Source organism: Leucopleurus acutus, assembly GCF_964270905.1.
Source record: "Leucopleurus acutus genome assembly, chromosome: 12".
Classification (NCBI taxonomy): Eukaryota; Metazoa; Chordata; class Mammalia; order Artiodactyla; family Delphinidae; genus Leucopleurus; species Leucopleurus acutus.
The window spans coordinates 37,458,379-37,478,181 of record NC_139154.1 but is presented as its reverse complement, the minus strand read 5'-3'; the positions used below and the strand labels follow the sequence as shown (position 1 = coordinate 37,478,181).

The following is a 19,803-nucleotide window of genomic DNA, read 5'->3' as shown; positions in this document are numbered from 1 at the left end:
ATAAATATGTCTATCATCTAATCATTAAAGAAACTACAAAACACATTGTCATAAAAAACAATTACAGGAACTTGTTCCTGGGAACCATTTGACTTGCAGAATGTATGGAGGAAATAGACATTTCTTTGCAAGTTTCAACACTTAAATAAGGTTTTCTTATTGAATTTGGAGTAACATTTTTCAATTTTAAAAAATGTGAAATTCTCAAGAACTATAACAATTTAGGTATTTGAATTAAAGTTATAACTGTCACCAGGGCATAATGTGTAAATAAAAAGAGCAGATGTAAGCCACTATTAAAAGAGCATACACAAATTGCAAAGACGACATTTTCTTGAAGCAAAAGTCCTTTGTGATCTGGCTCTGTGATCCCAGTTCCATTCATTTGCAGCAGAGTAATGGGAAACCCTGGATATTTCTCCCTCATACAGAAACTGAGTTACATTATGTGTTTCATTAGTCCTACAGCGTACCCACTAAAATTAACAATGAATCATGTAATTTTCAAAGGTTTTTAATTATTGAAAAAACACAAACTCATAAATGTATACACACAAGAATCTAGTGAGTAAAACATAGAAAATACTTAGAATTGAGTGACCTGGGTGTGAGTTACAGTTTCCCGTTTTTTTAATCTGTAAAATCTTGGGCAAGGAATTTAAATTTACAGAATCAAGTTTCTCCATCTCTAAAAAGTGATAATAGCAATGATCATTCAGCATGACACCACTGGAGTTTCTGAGCATTAAATGATCCCGAAAAGGGTGTTTGGTAAAGTGTAAGCACTATATTAAAATAAGCTTTTATTAGAAACATCACAACAATAATTACTGTATCTATTAAAAAGTGATTTCCTTAAATTGGATTCATTTATATTGAGAGGTATATTTTTCAATTCTATTTATTTTCCTTTCACATGTATATAATTTATTTTCTCAACTTTTTTTGAATGATCTAAAACTTACAATAAATTTGAAAGAATAGGACAGTGAATACTCATGTACCCTTCACCAATATTGTTAGATTCACGAATTGTTAACATTTTCCCACATATTCTTCATCTATCCCTCTCTACCTCCATGGGGGTTTGTATTCATTTATAAATTTGTGAAAGTAAGTTGTAGATATTATTCCATTTCTCCCCTAAATATATCTCCAAGGAACAAAGGTATTTTCTTACATAACCAAAATACTATAATCACAACTAGATGTCTAACATTGATACAATGATATTCAATAGGCAATTTATATTCAAATGTTTCTATCTAGAGTCTAATATTATAAATGATTATAAATGACCCTTTGGTATTTCTTTAGTTTCTTTTAATCTAGAATACCCCTCTCTTTTTTTTTTCTTTCACATCACTGACATTTTTTAAAGAGACAAGCCATGTGTGTTGTGTCCACATGTAGACTTGTCTGATGTTTCACTGTCTAGATTTTAAGCATTTTCAGCAAGGATGCTTCCCAAAGTATTTCATCAATGGCATTTTGCCCATTATTAGTAATATGTAGTTTTATACCTCAGTTAATTTAGTATCTACCAGATCTCTTCATTGTAAAAGAAGCTTTCTCTCGTCATAATTAATAATTTGGCAGGGGGCAATTATTTGAGATTGTGTGACTATTCTTTTCCCCAACATACATTCAGTAGTGTAAGTTTGATTTTGGTTTTTATTTGTAGTATGCACATGCAAACATGTAAATTCAATACTTGGATTTCTGATAACTCAAAATTATTTTGATATTTTAAATTATCCCATGAAAATTTATTGTGAATTAATGAAAGGTCCAAAATGCTTAAATAATTTTAAAGTGCTTTTTTTTTTTAACGTCTTTATTGGAGTATAATTGTTTTACAATGGTGTGTTAGTTTCTGCTTTATAACAAAGTGAATCAGTTATACATATACATATGTCCCCATATCTCTTCCCTCTTGCGTCTCCCTCCCACTCTCCCTATCCCACCCCTCTAGGTGGTCACAAAGCACCGAGCTGATCTTCCTGTGCCATGCGGCTGCTTCCCACTAGCTATCTATTTTACGTTTGGTAGTGTATATATGTCCATGCCACTCTCTCATTTTGTCCCAGCTTACCCTTCCCCCTCACCATATCCTCAAGTCCATGCTCTAGTAGGTCTGTGTCTTTATTCCCATCTTACCCCTAGGTTCTTCATGACCTTTTTTTTTTCCCCTTAGATTCCATATATATGTGTTAGCATAGGTATTTGTTTTTCTCTTTCTGACTTACTTCACTCTCTATGAAAGACTCTAGGTCCATCCACCTCACTACAAATAACTCAATTTCATTTCTTTTTATGGGTGAGTAATATTCCATTGTATATATGTGCCGCATCTTCTTTATCCATTCATCCGATGATGGACACTTAGGTTGCTTCCATGTCCTGGCTATTGTAATTAGAGCTGCAATGAACATTTTGGTACATGACTCTTTTTGAATTATGGCTTTCTCAGGGCATATGCCCAGCAGTGGGATTGCTGGGTCGTATGGTAGTTCTATCTTTAGTTTTTTAAGGACCCTCCATACTGTTCTCCATAGTGGCTGTATCAATTTACATTCCCACCAGCAGTGCAAGAGTGTTCCCTTTTCTCCACACCCTCTCCAGCATTTATTGTTTGTAGATTTTTTCATGATGGCCATTGTGACTGGTGTGAGATGATATCTCATTGTAGTTTTGATTTGCATTTCTCTAATCATTAATGATGTTGAGCATTCTTTCATGTGTTTGTTGGCCATCTGTATATCTTCTTTGGAGAAATGTCTATTTAGGTCTTCTGCCCATTTTTGGATTGGGTTGTTTGTTTCTTTGATACTGAGCTGCGTGAGCTGCTTGTAAATTTTGGAGATTAATCCTTTGTCAGTTGCTTCATTTGCAAATATTTTCTCCCATTCTGAAGGTTGTCTTTTCGTCTTCTTTATGGTTTCCTTTGCTGTGCAAAAGCTTTGAAGTTTCATTAGGTCCCATTTGTTTATTTTTGTTTTTATTTCCGTTTCTCTAGGAGGTGGGTCACAAAGGATCTTGCTGTGATTTATGTCATAGAGTGTTCTGCCTATGTTTTCCTCTAAGAGTTTGATAGTTTCTGGCCTTACATTTAGATCTTTAATCTATTTTGAGCTTATTTTTGTGTATGGTGTTAGGGAGTAATCTAATCTCATTCTTTTACATGTAGCTGTCCAGTTTTCCCAGCACCACTTATTGAAGAGGCTTTCTTTTCTCCACTGTATATTCTTGCCTCCTTTATCAAACATAAGGTGACCATATGTGCATGGGTTTATCTCTGGGCTTTCTATTCTGTTCCATTGATCTATATTTCTGTTTTTGTGCCAGTACCATACTGTCTTGATTACTGTAGCTTTGTAGTATAGTCTGAAGTCAGGGAGTCTGATTCCTCCAGCTCCGTTTTTCGTTCTCAAGATTGCTTTGGCTATTCGGGGTCTTTTGTGTTTCCATACAAATTGTGAAATTTTTTGTTCTAGTTCTGTGAAAAATGCCAGTGGTAGTTTGATAGGGATTGCATTGAATCTATAGATTGCTTTGGGTAGTAGAGTTATTTTCACAATGTTGATTCTTCCAATGCAAGAACATGGTATATCTCTCCATCTATTTGTATCATATTTAATTTCTTTCATCAGTGTCTTATAATTTTCTGCATACAGGTCTTTTTTTTTTAATATTTATTTATTCATTTGGCCGTGCCGGGTCTTAGTTGTGGCAACATGGGATCTTCATTGCGACATGAGGGATCTTTAGTTGAGGCATGCAGGATCTAGTTCTCTGACCAGGGATTGAACCTGGACCCCCTGCATTGGGAGCATGGAGTCTTAACCACTGCACCACCAGGGAAGTCCCTGAAAGTGCTTTTAAATGTTTTATGAATATATACTCCTTTTTAAATGAAAAAAATAATGACTTGAGGACCTCCATTATGACCTGGTGCACACAGGGGCATGGAGGCCAGGTTGGAAACAGATATAGTTCATTTCTGTATCACTGGAAATGAGGAGAAATCCAAAAATATGTCTTTGTTTTCACTTACTGAATATTAAAGAACAGGTTACCTAGTGAATGACCTTAACTTCCAAAAATATCAAATATTTTAAATAATCCTTGGAGGCTTTGCAATTATTTTAGATAACTCAGATTGATCACCTAAGCAAGAAGTATTGAAAGGTATGCAAATGAATCTACGTGTACCCATAAGAGGTAGCAGTCTACTGCAACTGTTTCTGAAAATTCTCTCAGCTGAGTATCAATGGACTTATTATGTTTAAAACCTTTGCTCCTAAGCATTCATGTAGGCTGACTTTTCAATTTCAAGGGATTTCAGAACAGTTCCCTGCAATTTATCATGTGAAAAGAATTAACAAGAAAGAAAATGGAAGCACATTCACATTTGCCAAGACATTTCCCTTCAGAAGGAGAAAAAGCTCCTGAATGAATAATATAAGAAAGATGGTTTCGGTGCTTCAAAAACAGAAAAATTACTTAAAGATCCCGTTAGTAAAGCCAGCCTTCCCTTTCCTATAGAATATGAATAAGAACCCGGTACACAGTTGAAACCTGCTATATTCCAGCCCATTATCACACAGGTTCAGGTTGCTAAGGGCTCACTGCAGTGTCCCACCCCCTATAGAACCCATCTTGATAAGGTGTTAGAACACGTCTCAGTACTGAAGGCAAATCCAAATTAAGTTGATCCTCTATTTTCCCAAAGCGGAATAAAATGAAAATAAGGTTTTAGGCCAATATGAATATACAGACTTTTACAGGTTTATAACACATAATGAACTAACTTAGTTACACATATTTTAAACCTTCTATGTTGTTGTCCAGAGCTAATGTTTGGTTCCCTTATCTCAACTCAGTCGCTTGGTCCTCTAATCTAGTTTCACGCCTTTAATCTTCCAGTGGCTCCCAATTTGACCAGAAATTTTCCCCAATGTCCAGATTCAGATATCTAATATCTGAATTCAATGGGTTACATGGAGACTGGTTTTTGCAGCTTCAGAGACAGCTGCAAATTCCTCCAGGACAATTCAGATTACAAGCATGGGTGGCAGATCGAACGTGAGTTTGATGAGGATCGCTAATGGTGTCTATGAGGACGAAAACTATGAAGTGGGAAGTGATGAGGAGGAAATACCTTTCAAGTGTTTCATCTGTCGACAGACCTTCCAAAACCCAGTTGTCACCAAGGGCAGGCATTATTTCTGCGAGAGCTGTGCGCTGCAGCATTTCCGCCCCACCCGGGGCTGCTATGTCTGTGACCAGCAGACCAATGGCGTCTTCAATCCAGTGAAAGAATTGATTGCTAAACTGGAGAAGCATAGACCTGCAGAAGAGGGTGGTGCTTCCGATTTCCCAGAAGACCCCCATGAGGGTCCAATTCCTATTACTTAATTTTCCCATTATTCTCAAATCTCAAGATAAATGTTTTGTTGTTTTGGAAATCTTAAAAAAGAAAAGTCCAGATATCTAATTTTTATTCAACATCTCCAGTTGGGTATCTAACGGATAGCTCAGAGGTGCCACCAGAAACAGTCTCTGCCCCTCCCAGGTGTTTTCGTTTGCTAAACCTGGCAACTCTAGCCCTCTTCTCCCTTGCAGCCTTCCACAGCTCAGGTGATGACAGGTAAGGAAGTAAGCAGAGACAAAAGGGTTCTTGAAAGACGAAGAAGGGTCATAAATGGAGCCCTCGGAAGGTAGTTTTTTCTGGGAATATTAAATTCTAACATCCAATAGCAAAGAACTTTTACAGTCATTAGAGTGTATTTGAAAAGATTTATATCAAGACTTAACTGCACCAGAAATTCAGAAGTGAATCAAAGAGATCCAGGACAGTAGAAACACACCAGAGGTAGAATACCTCCATATGCTAATTACTGAACCCTGAACAATCAGAGTCAGAGGAATCTCAGCAATTAGTAAGTAATACCCATAGTAGTAGTCCTCTAGAATGCACCAGAATAAGACAATACAATAGATAATGTGGACCAGAATCAAAGATAATCCAAAGAATGTGGCAAAAGTATAAGAAACACTGCTCTATTCACTGTTAATTAATGTAGAAAAGTGGAATAAAAATTTTAAACTGGAACTACATTTCCATTGATTCTCACATATGTACTAATTTGTCATATGCATTTCTGCTTAAATTAGCGCTTTGAAACACGTATGTTATTGTTCTGTGATATGAGTCTAGCTCCTTTCACTTAATACATTTTTTTTTTTAATGAACAAAGATCTCCCATTTAACAGAATTTGCTTTTAGGTTATCCAAATAACATCACATGGTTTCTTCTATAAGAAACATACAATCATGATTACAAAACCATTAAAGATATTCTATACAAAATAGAACATGGACCAATCTCATATACAAACATAAAGGGTGCTATTAATTATTTCTAGTTGTTCCATAAGTTCCCAAATGGAAGAGTCCCTCCTTGTATTGATAAGAAGAGATATATGCCCAAGGTTATAGTATGTGAACAGTGAACAAGCACAGTCAGGATTAAATAGATACTCAGAGAAGCAACTCCCTTGAGTCTATTCAACAGTTCATGTCATCGCCAGTGTTAAACATTGGGCTTCGGAACGAAGAAATTTGATTTATCCAAACTATAGTTCTTGAGAACTACTGAATTTTTATTAAAAAAAATTGTAGAGGGGAAAAAGGATTAAAAAGCAAACAAGTCAATCTTAGGCTTCATTTCTGTTTTATATACCTGCCATAGCCTAAGGTTAAAAAGCACTCCTTTTAATCATGAAAAAGATATTCATCACAAGTTAGCCTGAAATAAATCACTCCCCATAGGAAAATCAACATAAACATGGATGGCTCTGCAACAAAAGTCAGAAAAAAAGAGAGAGAAATGGAAACATTTTGTCTTACCTGTGAACTTCCCCAGTTTAATGAAATCTCCAATCAGAGCCTTCTCCAAAGTCAATGTCTGCAAACATCTGAAGAACAAAACAGTTAAATTTGATATTCTCAAATAGATCTTCCAAATGATGTAACTGGAATAATATTGCAATGTCATATAATTTGCAAGCAACATTTGAATTTGGTAAGGAAGCCAAAGCATGTACTAAACTCACTGAAATTTCTTTCCTTCAGCCTAACAATTTTTGTCAGTTTCTGAAACAGACCCACAGATAACATAAACATTTTGACAGAAAATTCGTGGTGGTGACAATGGCATAAAACTATCTGAGGACAAATGTACTGTGACTTGGAACATAAGATAAAATTTTCTTTGCATAGAGGCAAAATGAAGAGATGACAGAGTTCACAAAACCTATTCTCCTCTTGAAATTGCATTCTGATTTTTCCTTTCATTGGGCATCTTTCAAAAATAAACACTCAACACTCCAAGCAATTCCATTGACATTGGTTTGCAAGTAATCACCATTCCAGAATTTGCTTTATACTCTTTCCACCTGTAAGAGTATTAAAAGGGCATTCCTGCTTTACTGTGTTTTATTAAGAAGTTTGATCTAGGGGAAAAATTTGGGTAGCCCAAACTCTATCATGCCCATCCTCCCTGCTTCTACATGTGCTGTTCTCCCTTTCCTGTCAAATACATATTTCCAATTGGTAATACCAAGCACAGTGTCAGGGGTGAGTAGAAAATTTGGGGTTAGAGTTTATTCTTTCTAACTACTTCGTTCCTGAGTACTGCCTCTCATGTATATATTTAACCTTTTTTCCCTTATAATTTCTCTTTAGACCTTCCTTTTTTTAATTTAATTTTTATTTTATATTGGGGTATAGTTGATTTACAATGTTGTGTTAGTTTCAGGTGTACAGCAAAGTGATTCAGTTAAACGTATACATATATCCATTCTTTTTCAGATTCTTTTCTCATATAGGTTGTTACAGAATACTGAGTATAGTTCCCTGTGCTGTATGGTAGGTCCTTGTTGATTATCTGTTTTATATATAGAAGTCTGTATATGTTTATCCCCAATTCATAATTTATCCCTCCTCCACACCTTTCCCCTTTGGTAACCATAAGTTTGTTTTCAAATCTGTGATTCTGTTTCGTAAATAAGTTTATTTGTATCATCTTTTTAGATTCCACATATAAATGATATCATATGATATTTGTCTTTCTATCTTCCTCTGTCTGACTTACTTTACTTAGTATGATAATCTCTGGGTCCATCTATGTTGCTACAAATGGCATTATTTTGTTCTTTTTTATGGCTGAGTAATATTCCATTGTATATATGTACCACATCTTCTTCATCCATTCCTCTGTTGATGGACATTTAGGTTGCTTCCATGTCTTGGCTGTTATAAATAGTGCTGCAGTGAACACTAGGGTGCACGTATATTTTAGAATTATGGTTTTCTCCAGATATATCCCCAGGAGTGGGATTGCTTGATCATATGGTAGCTCTGTTTTTAGTTCTTCAAGGAACCTCTATACTGTCTCCCTAGTGGTTGTACCACCCGTCTATGTTTTAATAAAACTGAAGTACAGTAGTCCCCTGCATCTGCAGGGAATATGTTCCAAGACCTCCAGTTGATGCCTGAAACCATGGAGAGTACCACACCCTGTATTTGCTGTTTTTTTCCTACACATACATATCTGTGATGAAGTTTAATTTATAAATTAGGCACACTAAGAGATTAACAACAATAACTAATAATAAAATGTAACAATTATAACAATATACTGTAATAAAAGTTAGGCAAATTTGGTCTATTTCTCTCTCTCAAAATGCCCTATTGGACAAATGTAATGCCTTTTCCATCTTAACAAAGCACTTAGCATGCACCATAGCCATAACTTTTGCATTTTGAGATGCAACAGCAAAACTAGCAAGAACTTCTCTTTTCTTCTTCACAAGTTCATGGAGAGAAGATTTGTTCTTAGATCTTATCAACTTTAGCATATAATTTTTTTCTTTCCTTATTAAGTCAAAAGCTTTCACATCTTCACTTAAAGAAAACGTGTTATGGATTCTCTTTGGCATGTTTGAATTGCCAGCATTACTACACTTGCACATTGAGGTCATTATTAAGTAAAACAAGGGTTACTTGAGCACAAGTACTGTGATATCATGACAGTCAATCTGGTAACTGAGAAGGCTACCAAGTAACTAATGGGCAGGATACAATGGACAATGGGCTAATTCACATTCCAGGCAGGACAGAGTAGGACAGCACCAGGTTTTATCATGCTACTCAGAAGACCTACAATTTCAAACTTAAGAGTTGTTAATTACTGAAAACTTCTGTTTAACATTTCTGGACCAGAGTTTACTGTGGGTAACAAACTGTGGAAAGTGAAACTGTGGATCAGGGAGGGCTACTGTAACCCCAATTTTCAAACCATCACCTGTGTTTGCCTCCCTTTGTGCTTCTTCTTAATCTATCTATCATCCTTCAAGTGTCCTTACTCAGACTTTTTCTAAGTTCACATTTGCTATATTTTCCAAAGTCCAACTCAATTATTAGCTCACTTGCAAAGCTTTTCCTGACTGCCAACTACAAACAGTTTGATCTTCCTTTAAGCTCTCAAAATAATCCATGAACCACTCAAGTTATATAATACAGTCTACTTTGTATTCAATTAATTTGCTGCAACTCTTCTCTCTCTTACTGGATGATAGCAAGTTGGTCACAAAATTGCTGCCGTGTGTTCTAAATCCATCCCTTGTTCTCCCCAAGGCCTAGACCTAACTGAACACTCCATACATGGAATATGATATCAGCAATTCTTTGCTTAAAAATGAGCATTTATATTCTTCACCAAATAAAATGTAAGACTTAGAAAATTCAATATTGACTGGACTCTAATTCATAAATTAAATTAAAATACCAATGAATATTTTCATTAAAGAAAGCAAAAGGATCACATTGGTGGCCAACACCACCCCCCAGTAAACCTGCAGAAATTGCAGCTCAATCACAACAGGAGGGTGCACACAGCCCACCCAGTGAACGACCCTGGAGCACCTGGTTCTGGTGACCAGAGAGGGTTGTACCACTGGGCCCCACAGGGTACTCTGTACATAGGTAACTCTTTTAAGACTGGAAGATGTGGCTGATATGCATAATAGGTAGAAACAAAAAGAGAGTTAGGCAAAATGAAGAGACAATGGAATACCTTCCAAACAAAAGAACAGGACAAAAGTTCAGAAAAAGAACTAAACAGAATGGAAATAAGCAATTTACCATATAAAGAGTTCAAAGAAATAGTCATAAAGATGACTGCAATCAGGAGAAAATGGATGAAACTCACTGAGAACTTCAAAAAAGAGATCAAAAATATAAAAAAGAACCAATCAGAACTGAAGACTACAATAACTGAAAGGAAAACACACTAGAGGGAATCACAGCATATTAGAGGATGCAGAAGGATAGATCAGCAATCTGGAAGATAGAGTAGAGGAAGAAGAAAAATATGAACAAAAAAAGAAGAGAATTTAAATAAAACACCTGGACACAAAGGAAATAGAAACACAATGATCCATAATCTATGGGACATAGCAAAGGCTCTTAAAAGAGTGAAGTTTATAGGGGAAAAAGTCTACCTCAGGAAATAAGAAATGTCTCAAATAAAGAATAAAACCTTACATCCAAAGGAAGTGGGAAAAGAACAAGAAAAACCAAAATTAGTAAAAGAAAATAAATAATAAACATCAGAGCAGAGAAAAAAAAGAGTAAAGATCAACAAAACTCAGAGCTGACTCATTGTCAGCTGACACCACAGAAACACAAGGGATCATAAGAGATTACTATGGACAATTATATGCCAATAAAATGGACAACATGGAAGAAATGAACAAATTCCTAGAAATGTACAATCTCCCAAGCCTGAATCAAGAAGAAATAGAAATATGAACAGACTAATTACCAATAATAAAATTGAATCAGTAATAAAAAATTCCCAACAAACAAAAGTTCAGGACTGGATGACTTCATAGGTAACTTATATAAAACATTTAGAGAAGAGTTAACACCTATCCTTCTCAAACTATTCCAAAAAATTGCAGAGGAAGTAACATTTTTGAACTAACTTTGAGGGCAGCTTCACCCTGATACCAAAACCAGATAAAAGTACCGCCGAAATAAAATTACAGGCCAATATCACTGACATACATAGATGCAAAAAATGCTCAATAAACTATTATCAAAGGATCATACACCATGATCAAGTGGAGTTTATCCCAGGGATGCAAAGATGATCCAATATCCACAAATCAATCAACATGGTACACCATATTAACAAAATGTTAATAAAAATTATTCACTTTTGTTGTAGAATAAAAAAATCATATGATCATTTCAACAGATGTAGAAAAAGCTTTTGACAAATTTCAACATCGATTTATGATAAAAACTCAACAAATTGTGTATAGAGGGAACATACCTCAACAAATAAAGGCCATATATGACAAGCTCACAGTTAACATTGTACTCAATGGTGAAAAAGAGAAAACATTTTTTTCTAAGATCAGGACAAGGATATCCACTCTTAGCGCTTTTATTCAACCTAACATTGGAAGTCCTAGTCACAGCTGTCAGATAAAAATATAGGAATTCAAATTGAAAAGGAAGAAGTAAAGCTGTCACTGTTTGTAGATGATGTGATATTATATATAGAAAATCCTAAGATACCACCAAAGAAACTATTACAACCAATAAATGAATTCAGTGAAGTTGCAGGATACAAGATTAATATACAAAAATCTGTTGCATTCCTATACACTAACAATAAACTATCAGAAAGAGAAATTAAGTAAATAATGCCATTTACAATTGCATCAAAAAATAAAAAATAAAACACCTAGGAATAAACCTAACCCAGGAGGTAAAAGACCTTTACTCAAAATAATATGAGACATTAATGAATGATACTGAAGATGACACTAACAATTGGAAAGATATACCACCCTCCTGGACTGGAAGAACTAATATTATTAAAATGGCTGGTGGGGGGGACCTTCAAGATGTCAGAGGAGTAAGACATGGAGCTCACCTTCCTAACCACAAATACAACAAAAATACATCTACGTGTGGAACAACTCCTACAGAACACCTACTGAATGCTGGCAGAAGACCTCAGACTTCCCAAAAGGCAAGAAAATCCCCATGTACCTGAGTAGGGCAAAAGAAAAAAGAAAAAACAGAGACAAGAGAATAGGGATGGGACCTACACCTCTGGAAGGGAGCTGTGAAGGAGGAAAAGTTTCCACACACTAGGAAGCCCCTTCATTGGCAGAGAGGGGTGTTGGGTGGGGGGGAAGCTTTGGAGCCACAGAGGACAGTGCAGCAACAGAGGAGCAGAGGGTGAAATGGAGAAATTCCCACAGAGGATCAGTGCCTACCACCAGCCTGAGAGGCTTGTCTGCTCACCTGCTGGGGTGGGTGGAGGCTGGGAGCTGAGGCTCAGGCTTTGGAGGTCAGATCCCAGGGAGAGGACTGGGATTGGCTGTGTGAACACAGCCTGAAGGGGGATAGTGTGCCACAGATAGCTGGGAGGAAGTCCGGGGAAAGAGTCTGGGCCTGCCTAAGAGTCAAGAGACCATTGTTTCAGGGTGCGCGAGGAGAGGGGATTCAGAGCACCATCTAAACGAGCTTCAGAGACAGGAGCAAGCTGGGGCTACCAGCTCAGACCCAAGAGACGGGCATGAAATGCTAATGCTGCTGCTGCAGCCACCCAAGAATCCCATGTGCAAGCACAGGTCACTATCCACACCCACCCTGGGAGCCTGTGCAGTATGCCACTACAAGGGTCCCAATCAAGGGAGAACACATGGTGTGCCTCAGGCTGTTGAAATGTTATGTAGGTCTCTGTCACTGCAGGCTCACCCCATATTCCAATTATAGCTACTATACCCCTCCCTACACCTGGCCTGAATGAGCCAGAGTCCCCTAATCAGCCGCTGCTTTAATCGCCTCCTGTCTGGTTGGGGAAGAGACGCCTGAGGGTGACCTACATGTAGAGGTGGGGCTAAAACCAAACCTAAACACCAGGAGCTGTGTGAACAAAGAAGAGAAAGGGAAATTTCTCCCAGCAGCCTCAGGAGCAGTGGATTAAATCCCCACAATCAACTTGATGTACCCTGCATCTGTGGAATACCTGAAAAGACAACAAATCATCCCAAAATTGGGGCAGTGGACTTTGGGAGCAACTGTAGAGTTGGGGGTTTGCTGCCTATAACTGATTTGTTCCTGATTTTTATGTATATCTTAGTATAGTTTTTAGTGCTTGTTATCACTGATAGATTTGTTTATTGGTTTGCTTGCTCTATTCTTCTTATTATTTTATTTTTACTTGAATAATTTAAAAAAATATTTTTATCTTTCTTTTTTTCTCCCTTTTCTTCTGAGCCATGTGGCTGAGAGGGTCTTAGTGCTCTGACCTGGTGTCAGGCCTGAGCCTCAGAGGTGAGAGAGCCAAGTTCAGGATATTGGACTACCAGAGACCTCCTGGCCCCAAGTAATAACAATTGGCAAGAGATTTCCCAGAGATCTCCTTCTCAATGCTAAGACCCAGCTCCAATCAACTGCCAGCAAGCCCCAGTGCTGGGCACCCCATGACAAACAACTAGTGAGACAGGAACACAACCCCACCCATTAGCAGAGAGGCTGCCTAAAATCATACTAAGTTCACAGACACCCCAAAACACATCACTGGATGCAGCCTTGCCCACTAGAAAGACAAGATCCAGCCCCACCCACCAGAACACAGGCACCAGTCCCCTCTACCAGGAAGCCTACACAAGCCACTGAAACAACCTTACCCACTGGGGGCAGACACCAGAAACAACAGCAGCTACAAACCTGCAGCCTGAGGAAAGGAGATCCCAAACACAGTAAGTTCAACAAAATGAGAAGACAGAGAAATATGCAGCAGATGAAGGAGCAAGGTAAAAACACATCAGACCAAAAATGAAGAGGAAATAGTCAGTCTACCTGAAAAAGAATTCAGAGTAATGATAGTAAAGATGATCCAAAATCTTGGGAAAAGAACGGAGAAAATACAAGAAAGGTTTAACAAGAACCAAGAAGAACTAAAGAGCAAACAAACAATGGTGAACAACAGAATAAATGAAATTAAAAAGTCTCTACAAGGAATCAATAACAGAATAACTGACGCAGAAGAACAGATAAGTGACCTGGAAGATAAAATAGTGGAAATAACTACCTCAAAGCAGAACAAAGAAAAAAGAATGAAAAGAATTGAGAACAGTTTCAGAGATATCTGGGACAACATTAAATGCACCACATTCAAATTATAGGGTCCCAGAAGTAGAAAAGAAAAAGAAAGGGACTGAGAAAATATTTGAAGAGATTATAGTTGTATAAAACTTGTATAATATGGGAAAGGAAATAGTCAAGTCCAGGAAGCACAGAGAGTACCATACAGGATAAATCCAAGGAAAAACATGCCAGACACATATTAATCAAACTACCAAAAAATTAAATACAAAGAAAAAAATATTAAAAGCAGCAAGAGAAAAGCAACAAATAACATACAAGGGAATCCTCATAAGGTTAACAGCTGAACTTTCAGCAGAAACTCTGCAGGCCAGAAAGGAGTGGCAGGACATACTTAAAGTGATGAAAGGGAAAAACCTACAACCAAGATTACTCTACCCAGCAAGGATCTCATTCAAATTCGACGGAGAAATTAAAACCTTTACAGACAAGTGAAGCTAAGAAAATTCAGAACCACCAAACCAGCTTTACAACAAATGCTAAAGGAATTTCTCTAGGCACGAAACACAAGAGAAGGAAAAGACCTACAATGACAAACCAGAAACAATTAAGAAAACGGTAATAAGAACATACATATTGATAATTACCTTAAATGTAAATGGATTAAATTCTTTAAGCAAAACACATAGACTGGCTGAATGGATACAAACACAAGACCTGTATATATGCTGTCTACAAGAGACCCACTTCAGACCTAGGGACACATACGGACTGAAAAAGATATTCCATGCAAATGGAAATCAAAGGAAAGCTGGAGAAGCAATTCTCATACCAGACAAAATAGACTTTAAAACAAAGACTATTACAAGAGACAAAGAAGGACACTATGTAACCATCAAGGGATCAGCCCGAGAAGAAGATAAAACAATTGTAAATATTTATGTACCCAACGTAGAAGCACCTCAATACATAACGTAAGTGCGAACAGCCATAAAACAATAACACAATAATAGTAGGGGACTTTAACACCCCACTTTCACCAATGGACAGATCATCCAAAATGAAGCTAAATAAGAAACACAGGGGCTTCCCTGGTGGAGCAGTTGTTGGGAGTCCGCCTGCCGATGCAGGTGACGCGGGTTTGTGCCCCTGTCTGGGAGGATTCCACATACCACGGAGTGGCTGGGCCCATGAGCCATGGCCGCTGAGCCGGCATATCCGGAGCCTGTACTCTGCAATGGGAGAGGCCGCAGCAGTGAGAGGCCCATGTACCGCAAAAAAAAAAAAAAAAAAAAAACAAGCTTTAAATGACATATTAAATAACATGGACTTAATTGATATTTCTAGGACATTCCATCCAAAAACAACAGAATACACTTTCTCCTCAAGTGCTCATGGAACATTCTCTGGGATAGATCATATCTTGGGTTGCAAATCAAGCCTTGGTAAACTGAAGAAAACTGAAATCGTTTCAAGTATCTTTACCAACCACAACACTATGAGACTAGATATCAATTACAGGAAAGAAACTGCAAAAAGTCCAAAGACATGGAGACTAAACAATACACTACTAAATAACCAAGAGATCACTGAAGAAATCAAAGAGAAAATTAAAAAATACCTAGAAACAAATGACAATGAAAACACAATGACCCAAAACCTATGGGATGCAGCAAAAGCAGTTCTAAGAGGGAAGTTTATAGCAATACAATCTTACCTCCAAAAACAAGAAACATCTCAAATAAACAACCTAACCTTACACCTAAAGCAATTAGAGAACGAAGAAAAAAAAAACCCCAAAGTTAGCAGAAGGAAAGGAATCATAAAGATCAGATCAGAAATAAATGAAAGACAAATGAAGGAAACAATAGCCAACATCAATGAAACTAAAAGCTGGTTGTTTGAGAAGATAAACAAAATTGATAAACCATTAAGTAGACTCATCAAGAAAAACGGGAGAAGACTCAAATCAACAGAATTAGAAATGAAAAAGGAGAACTAACAACTGACACTGCAGAAATGCAAAGGACCATAAGAGATTACTACAAGCAACTATATGCCAATAAAATGGACAACCTGGAAGAAATGGACACATTCTTAGAAAAGCACAACCTTCTGAGACTGGATCAGGAAGAAATAGAAAATATAAACAGAAAAATCACAAGCAGTGAAATTGAAACTGTGATTAAATATCTTCCAACAAACAAAAGCCCAGGACCAGATGGCTTCACAGGCAAATTCTATCAAACAGTTAGAGAAGAGCTAACAGCTATCCTTCTCAAACTCTTCCATAATACAGCAGAGGGAGGAACACTCCCAAACTCATTCTATGAGGCCATGATCACCCTGATACCAAAACCATACAAAGATGTCACAAAAAAAAGAAAAGTAGAGGCCACTATCACTGATGAACATAGATGCAAAAACCCTCAACTAAATACTAGCAAACAGAATCCAACAGCACATTAAAAGGATCATACACCATGATCAAGTGGGGTTTATCCCAAGAATGCAAGGATTCTTCAATACATGCAAATCAATCAATGTGATACACCATATTAACAAATTTAAGAATAAGAACCATATGATAATCTCAATAGATGCAGAAAAAGACTTCAACAAAATTCAACACCTATTTATGATACAAACCCTCCAGAAAGTAGGCAGAGAGGGAACTTACCTCAACATAACAAAGGCAATATATGACAAACCCACAGCCAACATCATTCTCAATGGTGAAAAACTGAAACCATTTCCTCTAAGATCAGGCACAAGACAAGGCTGTCCACTCTCACCACTATTATTCAACATAGTTCTGGAAGTTTTAGCCACAGCAATCAGAGAAGAAGAAGAAATAAAAGGAATCCAAATCAGAAAAGAAGAACTAAAGCTGTCACTATTTGCAGATGACATGATGCTATACATAGAGAATCCTAAAGATGCTACCAAAAATCTACTAGAGCTAATCAATAAATTTGGTAAAGTAGCAGGATACAAAATTAATGCACAGAAATCACTTCTGAAAGAGAAATTAAGGAAACCCTCCCATTTACCATTGCAACAAAAAGAATAAAATACCTAGGAATAAACCTACCTAAGGAGACAAAAGACCTGTATGTAGATAACTATAAGACACTCATGAAAGAAATTAAAGATGATACAAACAGATGGAGAGATATACCATGTTCTTGCATTGGAAGAATCAACATTGTGATAATGACTATACTACCCAACGCAATCTACAGATTCATTGCAATCCCTATCAAACTACCAATGGCAATTTTACAGAACTAGAAGGAAATTTCAAAATTTGTATGGAAACACAAAAGATGCCGAATAGCCAAAGCAATTTTTTGTGAAAGAAAAATGGAGCTGGAGGAATCAGGCTCCATGACTTCAGACTATGCTACAAAGCTACAGTAATCAAGAAAGTATGGTACTGGTACAAAAACAGAAATATACATTAATGGAACAGGATAGAAAGGCCAGAGATAAACCCATGCATATATGGTCACCTTATCTTTGATAAAGGTGGCAAGAATATACAATGGATGAAAGACAGCCTCTTCAATAAGTGGTGCTGGGAAAACTGGACAGCTGAATGTAAAAGAATGAAATTACAACACTTCTTAACACTATACACAAAAATAAAATAAAAATAGATTAAAGACCTAAATGGAAGGCCAGACATTCTAAAACTCTTAGAGAAAAACATATGCAGAACACTCTATGACATAAATCACAGAAAGATCCTTTTCAACCCACCTCCTAGAGAAATGGAAATGAAAACAAAAATAAACAAATGGGACCTAATGAAACTTATAAGCTTTTGCACAGCAAAGGAAACATAAAGAAGATGAAAAGACAACCCTCAGAATGGGAGAAAATATTTGCAAATGAAGCAACTGACAAAGGATTAATCTCCAAAATATACAAGCAGCTCATGCAGCTCAATATCCCAATATCCCAATCCCAAAATGGGCAGAAGATCTAAATAGACATTTCTCCAAAGAAGATATACAGATTGCATCAAACACATGAATGGAGGCTCAACATCACTAATCATTAGAGAAATGCAAATCAAACCTACAATGAGGTATCACCTCATACATGTCCGAATGGCCATCATCAAAAAAGCTACAAACAGTAAATGCTGGAGAGGGTTTGGAGAAAAGGGAACCCTCTTGCACTGTTGGTGGGAATGTAAATTGCTACAGCCACTACTGAGAACAGTATGGAGCTTCCTTAAAAAACTAAAAATAGAACTACCATATAACCCAGCAATCCCACTATCTCGCATATACCCTGAGAAAACTATAATTCAAAAAGTGTCATGTACCAAAATATTCATTGCAGCACTATTTACAATAGCCAGGACATGGAAGCAACATAATGTCCATCGACAGATGAATGGATAAAGGAGGTGTGGCACATATATATATAATGGAATATTACTCAGCCATAAAAGAAATGAAATTGAGTTGTTTGTAGTGAGGTGGATGGACCTAGAGTCTGTCATAGAGAGTGAAGTAAGTCAGAAAGAGAAAAACAAATACTGTATGCTAACACATATATATATGGAATCTAAAAAAAAAAAAAGGTTCTGATGAACCTAGGGGCAGGACAGGAATAAAGATGGAGATGTAGAGAATGGACTTGGACTTGAGGACATGGGGAGGGGGAAGGGGATGAAGTGAGGGAGTAGCATTGACATATATACACTACTAAATGTAAAATAGATAGCTAGTGGGAAGCAGCCACATAGCACAGGGAGATCTGCTCGGTGCTTTGTGACCACCTAGAGGGGTGGGATATGGAGAGTGGGAGGGAGATGCAAGAGGGAGGGGATATGGGGATATATGTATACATATATCTGATTCACTTTATTATAAAGCAGAACCTAACACAACAATGTAAAGCAATTATACTCCAATAAAGATGTGAAATAAGAAAAAAGTAACTAAAAGTTAAAGGTGGCAAAACAACAACCAAAAAAACGGCTATACAGCCCAAGGCAATCTACAGATTCAATATAATCCCTATAAAAATACCTATGACATTTTTCACAGAACTAGAACAAAGACTCCTAAAATATATATGAAAACACAAAAGACTGCATATAGCCAAAACAATCTTGAGAAAGAAAAAGAATGCTGAAGGCATTATTCTTGCTGACTTCAAACTATACAAAAAGCTACAGACATCAAAACAGTATGGAACTGGCACAACAACAGACACATAGGTCAATAGTTCAGAATAGACAGCCCAGAAATGAATTCACCCTTATATAGTCAATTAATCTAGGACAAAGGGGCAAGAATATACAATAGGGAAATACAGCATTTTCAATAACTGGTTTTGGGAAAACTGGACAGCTTTATGCAAAACAATCAGGCTGGACTATTTTCTTATATCATATACAAAAATAAACTCAAAAGTTATTACAGACTTAAATGTAATATGTGAAACCCTAAAACTTCTAGAAGAAAACATAGGCAGTATTCTCTTTGACATCATCCTCGCAATGTGATTTTGGATACGCCTTCACAGGCAAGGGAAACAAAAGCATAATAAACAAATGGGACTACATCAAAATA

General features: G+C 36.9%; 1 pseudogene across 1 annotated transcript in view; it reads right to left on the bottom strand.

The window, feature by feature from the left end:
* Nucleotides 1–5,503: 5,503 nt before the first annotated feature.
* The window catches only part of LOC309969580 (alpha-endosulfine-like), a 32,662-nt pseudogene continuing 18,362 nt past the window's right edge, over nt 5,504–19,803 (bottom strand). Inside the window, exons 2-3 of the transcript in view lie at nt 6,917–6,984; nt 5,504–5,682 (exon numbers count right to left, since the gene is read on the bottom strand). The product of the transcript in view is annotated as an alpha-endosulfine-like (transcript). The remainder of the gene's footprint in view (nt 5,683–6,916; nt 6,985–19,803) is intronic.